Raw genomic sequence first — 7568 nt, 5'->3', positions numbered from 1 at the left:
GAATACGATGATCTTCCTATGCCCTTTACATACATTAGCAATCATGATTTGAATGAACACACTACTTTTGATATTGCAAATCTACGGGAAACTAATTCTGAAAATGATGATAATAATTGCCATAGTGTCGATGCTATCCATGCTTCCTCCCATAATAATATAGAAAGCTGTAAGCTTGGGGAAGAGGTGTTTGAAAATCCTTTTGCTACTGATCATTATGTGTTTGATACATCTCCTTCTAATAACAATGATGGTATGGTTATAGATAAACCGACTGTGAAAGATAACTATTCTATTTCTTATGATGACACTGTGCCTCCGATCTTTGATGATTATTATAAAGAATGCTATGATATAGGTTATAATTATCCTTATGAAACTTGTCATAGTCATGATTGGATTACCAAAAACAATTCTTTTAATATGCAACTTGTTTACCATGTTCAAATTCTTGATAATAATCTTGCTCCAATTACTAATAATGAGAATAACTCTTCTTATGCCAAAATTAATGATACTTCTATGCATATGAACCATGATAAGAATGTTTTAAGTGATGGGTATATTGTGGATTTCATCAATGATGCTACTGAAAGTTATTATGAGAGAGGGAAATATGGTTATATGCATCTTAATAATATTAAGTTTCCCCTCTTTATGTTGAGAATCTTGAAGTTACTCGTGTTTTATCCTCTTATGCTTGTCACTTTGTTCTTCATGAATTCATTTGTGTACAAGATTCCTCTTCATAGGAAGCATGTTAGACTTAAATTTGTTTTGAATTTGCCTCTTGAAGCTCTCTTTTGCTTCAAATACTATTTCCCGCGAATGGATTATTAAAACTACTGAGCCCATCTTAATGGCTATAAAGAAAGAACTTCTTGGGAGATAATCCATGTGTTATTTTGCTACAGTACTTTGTTTTATATTTGTGTCTTGGAAGTTGTTTACTACTGTAGCAACCTCTCCTTATCTTAGTTTTGTGTTTTGTTGTGCCAAGTAAAGCCGTTGATAGAAAAGTAAGTACTAGATTTGGATTACTGCGCAGTTCCAGATTTCTTTGCTGTCACGAATATGGGTCCACCTCCCTGTAGGTAGCTCAGAACATTAAGCCAATTTACGTGCATGATCCTCAGATATGTACGCAACTTTCATTCAATTTGAGCATTTTCATTTGAGCAAGTCTGGTGCCATTTTAAAATTCGTCAATACGAACTGTTCTGTTTTGACAGATTCTGCCTTTTATTTCGCATTGCCTCTTTTGCTATGTTGGATGAATTTCTTTGATCCACTAATGTCCAGTAGCATTATGCAATGTCCAGAAGTGTTAAGAATGATTGTGTCACCTCTGAATATGTTAATTTTTATTGTGCACTAACCCTCTAATGAGTTGTTTCGAGTTTGGTGTGGAGGAAGTTTTCAAGGGTCAAGAAAGGAGGATGATATACTATGATCAAGAAGAGTGAAAGCTCTAAGCTTGGGGATGCCCCGGTGGTTCATCCCTGCATATTTCAAGAAGACTCAAGCGTCTAAGCTTGGGGATGCCCAAGGCATCCCCTTCTTCATCGACAAATTATCAGGTTCCTTCTCTTGAAACTATATTTTTTCGGTCACATCTTATGTGCTTTACTTGGAGCGTCTGTATGCTTTTGTTTTTGTTTGTGTTTGAATAAATGCTTGTGTGGGAGAGAGACACGCTCCGCTGGTTCGTATGAACACATGTGTTCTTAGCTCATAATATTCATGGCGAAGGTTGAAACTGCTTCGTTAAATTATTATATGGTTGGAATTGGAAAATGCTACATGTAGAAATTGGTGTGATGTCTTGAATAATGTGATACTTGGCAATTGTTGTGCTCTTGTTTAAGCTCTTGCATCATATACCTTGCACCCATTAGTGAGGAAATACATAGAGCTTGTTAAAATTTGGGTTTGCATGAGTGGTTTCTCTAGAGTCTAGATATTTTCTAGTAAGATGTTTGAACAACAAGGAAGAATTTGTATAGTTTTATAATGCTTGTAATATGTCTTTTATGTGAGTTTTGCTGTACTAGTTCGTGCTTGTGTTTGCTTCAAACAACCTTGCTAGCCTAAACCTTGTATCGAGAGGGAATACTTCTCATGCATCCAAATCCTTGAGCCAAACAACACTATGCCATTTGTGTCCACCATACCTACCTACTACATGGTATTTTCCGCCATTCCAAAGTAAATTGCTTGAGTGCTACCTTTAAAATTCCATCATTCACCTTTGCAATATATAGCTCATGGGACAAATAGCTTAAAAACTATTGTGGTATTGAATATGTAATTATGCACTTTATCTCTTATTAAGTTGCTTGTTGTGCGATAACCATGTTCACTGGGGACGCCATCAACTATTCATTGTTGAATTTCATGTGAGTTGCTATGCATGTCCGTCTTGTCTGAAGTAAGAGAGATCTACCACCCTATGGTTAAGCATGCATATTGTTAGAGAAGAACATTGGGCCGCTAACTAAAGCCATGATCCATGGTGGAAGTTTCAGTTTTGGACATATATCCTCAATCTCATATGAGAAAATTATTAATTGTTGTTACATGCTTATGCATAAAAGAGGAGTCCATTATCTATTGTCTATGTTGTCCCGGTATGGATGTCTAAGTTGAAGAATAATCAATAGCGAGAAATCCAATGCGAGCTTTCTCCTTAGACCTTTGTACAGGCGGCATAGAGGTACCCCTTTGTGACACTTGGTCAAAACATGTGCATTGTGATGATCCGGTAGTCCAAGCTAATTAGGACAAGGTGCGGGCACTATTAGAATACTATGCATGAGGCTTGCAACTTGTAAGATATAATTTACATGATACATATGCTTTATTACTACCGTTGACAAAATTGTTTCATGTTTTCAAAATAAAAGCTCTAGCACAAATATAGCAAACGATGCTTTCCTCTTTGAAGGACCATTCTTTTACTTTTATTGTTGAGTCAGTTCACCTATCTTTCTCCACCTCAAGAAGCAAACATTTGTGTGAACTGTGCATTGATTCTTATATACTTGCTTATTGCATTTGTTATATTGCTTTGCATTGACAACTATCCATGAGATATACATGTTACAAGTTGAAAGCAACCGCTGAAACTTAATCTTCCATTGTGTTGCTTCAATGTCTCTACTATGAATTTATTGCTTTATGAGTAACTCTTATGCAAGACTTATTGATGCTTGTCTCGAAAGTACTATTCATGAAAAGTCTTTGCTATATGATTCACTTGTTTACTCATTGCATTTACATTGTTTCAAATCGCTGCATTCATCTCATATGCTTTACAATGGTATGATTAAGATTATGTTGGTAGCATGTCACCTCAGAAATTATCTTTTATCGTTTACCTACTCGAGGACGAGTAGGAACTAAGCTTGGGGATGCTGATACGTCTCCAACGTATCTATAATTTCCGATGTTCCATGCTTGTTTTATGACAATACCAACATGTTTTGTTCACACTTTATATCATTTTCATGCATTTTCTGGAACTAACCTATTAACAAGATGCCACAGTGCCGGTTCACATTTTCTGCTGTTTTTGGTTCCGAGAAAGGCTGTTCGGGCAATATTCTCGGAATTGGACGAAATCAACGCCAAACCTCCTATTTTTCCCGGAAGCGTCCAGAACACCGAAGAAGAGTCGGAGAGGGGCCAGGGGGCCACCACACCACATGGCGGCGCGGGCCAGGCCTAGGCCGCGCCGGCCTAGGGTGTGGCGCCCCAGTGCCCCCTCGCGCCGCCTCTTCGCCTATAAAAGCCCTTTCGACCTAAAAACGCAGTACCAATTGACGAAACTCCGAGAAAGACTCCGGGCGCCGCCGCCATCGCGAAACTCCAATTCGGGGACAGAACTCTCTGTTCGGCACCTGCCGGACGGGGAATTGCCCCCGGAGCCATCTCCACCGCCGTCTTCACCGCCATCTTCACCGCCATCGCTGCTTCCATGATGAGGAGGGAGTAATCCACCTCCGAGGCTGAGGGCTCCGCTGTAGCTATGTGGTTCATCTCTCTCCCATGTACCTCAATACAATAATCTCATGAGCTGCTTTACATGATTGAGATTCATATGAGTTTGTATCACAATTTATCTATGTGCTACTCTAGCAAAGTTATTAAAGTAGTTCTATTCCTCCTGCACGTGTGTAAAGGTGACAGTGTGTGCACCGTGTTAGTACTTGGTTTATGCTATGATCATGATCTCTTGTAGATTGCGAAGTTAACTATTGCTATGATAATATTGATGTGATCTATTCCTCCTACATATGCATGAGGGTGACAGTGTGCATGCTATGTTAGTACTTGGTTTAGTCTGTTGATCTATCTTACACTATAAGGTTACTTAAATATGAGCATTATTGTGGAGCTTGTTAACTCCGGCATTGAGGGTTCGTGTAATCCTACGCAATGTGTTCATCATCCAACAAAAGTGTAGAGTATGCATTTATCTATTCTGTTATGTGATCAATGTTGAGAGTGTCCACTAGTGAAAGTGTAATCCCTAGGCCTTGTTCCTAAATACTGCTGCGTTACTACTGCTTGTTTACTGTTTTACTGCGTTACTACTGCTGCAATACTACCACCATCAACTACACGCTAGCAAGCTATTTTCTGGCACCGTTGCTACTGCTCATATATATTCATACCACCTGTATTTCACTATCTCTTCGCCGAACTAGTGCACCTATTAGGTGTGTTGGGGACACAAGAGACTTCTTGCTTTGTGGTTGCAGGGTTGCATGAGAGGGATATCTTTGACCTCTTCCTCCCTGAGTTCGATAAACCTTGGGTGATCCACTTAAGGGAAAACTTGCTGCTGTTCTACAAACCTCTGCTCTTGGAGGCCCAACACTGTCTACAGGAAAGGAGGGGGAACGTAGACATCACTTGTCCTCGAGTATGTAAGTGATAACAAACAAATAATTTTTGAGGTGACATGCTGTTACACTACTTTGATCAATCTAAGTGTAAAAGCAAACATAGCTGGAATCATAGAATCCTAACATAAGCATGATAGATATAATCAAACAATGAAACTTAATAACCATGATAAAACATGAATAGTAATCAAACAAAAAAATGTATAACGTGCATGGAAAGCAAAGTGATTGTCAAGAGCATAGCATAGATACATAATAAAGTGGTACTCAACTTGTCCCATAAGTGGAAGCAAAACATAAATGCTTGGCCACCTTTGAAAGATTATAAAGATGACTAGAAACAAAAAGTTTGAATCAATCAATAAAATTTTGGGACCATGCACATAAAACTAAGAATGACAACTATGCTCTCATAAGTGGTGCATAAAATAGAAGGTGGAGACTCAACATAAAAGTAAAAGAAGATCTCCCTTTGAGAGGCAAGTAGGATCACTCATGTGCTAGAGCTTTTTATTGAAACAACAAGAGTATAAAATGCACTTTTGAGAGGTGGATGATGTCAACGGTAAGTACAAAGCATATGGGTTGTGCAAAAGTGCTACTTCTAAATCGCAAGCCTCATGCATAATTGCTACTAGTGCTCACACCTCGTCCTACTCACCTCGGATCACCATTAGCTTTCATCACATACAAGTTGTTTTAACCGAGTATCACAAATGGGTACCCCCATGCCTCCTGTACAAAGGTCCTAGGAGATGCATTGCTTTTGATTTCTCATTTTTAAAGCATCTTCAACTTGGGACATCCATACCGGGACGACACGAGCAACAGATAAATGGACTCCTCTTATTTTTTTATTGCTAGAAGCTTTCTCAAAAGAGATTGATGATTTGTCCAACTGAAACTTCCACCATGATACATGGCTTCGGTTAGTGGCCCAATGTTCTTCTCTAACAAAAATGTATACTCAAACTATTTTGCATGGATAATCTCCTTCATTTCAGACAAGATGAACATGCATAGCAACCCACATGATATTCAGCGGAAAAGCACGCTGAGGTGTCCCCAGTATTTCAATAGTTATCACACAACAAGCAACTTAAAATAGCTACGGCTACACAAGGAATACACGCTAGGCACAATAGTCATTTTGACTACTTTCCCATGAGCAACAAACATATAATACTTTGAAATTTAAAGGTAGCACATGAGAAAACTACTATGGAATGACAATAAAATACCACATATAGGTAGATATGGTGGACACTTTAGCATATTTAGTTTTTGGTGGTTGGATGCATGAATAAAATACTCACACAAATGGAGCCTAGAAAAAGACAGGGTGCGACCAACTAAGAGAGCATAATGGCCATAATCATGCACATCGACAAAATATATTAATCAAAGCATAAAGTGATACACAAGCTGCAAACTAAATGATCATAGAGGCAAGAATTGACTGAAATGTAGTCATAACATGTTGCAAAACATGTGCCAAGTCGACCCAAATAAAAAAAACATTTGCAGGAGAATATATACCACAATATTATGCTTTTCTATTGTATGCTAAAAACAATGCATGAAACCTTCAATGGCACACTAAAAACTATCAGTATTTGAGACTAATCATAATGAAAACATTTATTAAGAAGCTCATAATGAGAATAAAATCTAGCAAGATATGCAAAAATAACTATGTCATAGTCTAAAAATGCTTCCATTTGCATCACATACACATAAAACTTTTTTCATGCTTCCAACGCCAACCAAATGAAACCAAATAACTCTCATATATGAAAATCAAGTAAATGTCCAGAGAGCTATTGAAACTCAAATAAATGGAAAAGTGGAGCGTGTCTCTCTCCAAAGCAAAATGCATAGTGGAGCGTGTCTCACTCCAAAATAAACATGCAAAACTGCGGAGCGTGTCTCACTGCAAAGTAAATATGCAGGGGACATCCCCAAGCTTTGACGCTTGTACTACTTGGATATTTCTTGGGGGGGTCCAGGGGACATCCCCAAGCTTTAGATCTTGTCCATGCTTCATCTTATTGCATCATTCTTCTCTCCCTACACTTGAAAACTTCCTTCACACAAAATTCAGCACAATTGATTAGCAACATTAGTGCAAATAAAAATATATAAAACCAGCAAGACTTCAGTAATGGCACATATAAAACACTCATTTTAACATATGCTACTGTAGCTACTTCTTTCCAAAACTCTTTTGCACAAAAGAATTCAAAAAGATGAAGCATAAGACGTAAATGCAAAACATGGGAGAAATCTGTCAAAACAGACCAGCACGCAGAGATCGTAATTAAAGAAATAGTTCTGTTGCTCAAATCGAAAAATGCTAAACTAACGAAACTTAGATAACATGCTGGGGCATAAGCACAAACATTTTCATCTCAAAATAACGTTCTGGTGATTTTTAAGATTGTTTCTCGTAACCAGCATAGAATCTGTTTTAGAATTGCAAATACCCCAAACACTGCTTTTTTTTCTATTAGAGGATACCCTTGTCACAAAAACGAAATAAAAAATATAAGGAGAGGTTATTACAGTAGCAATAACTTCCAAGACTCAACAAAGCAAAAATAACAAAAATAAAACATGGGTTGTCTCCCATAAGTACTTTTCTTTAACGCCCTT

This window comes from Lolium perenne, chromosome 4 (assembly GCF_019359855.2).
Source record: "Lolium perenne isolate Kyuss_39 chromosome 4, Kyuss_2.0, whole genome shotgun sequence".
NCBI classification, from domain to species: Eukaryota; Viridiplantae; Streptophyta; class Magnoliopsida; order Poales; family Poaceae; genus Lolium; species Lolium perenne.
This window is presented reverse-complemented; position numbering follows the sequence as displayed.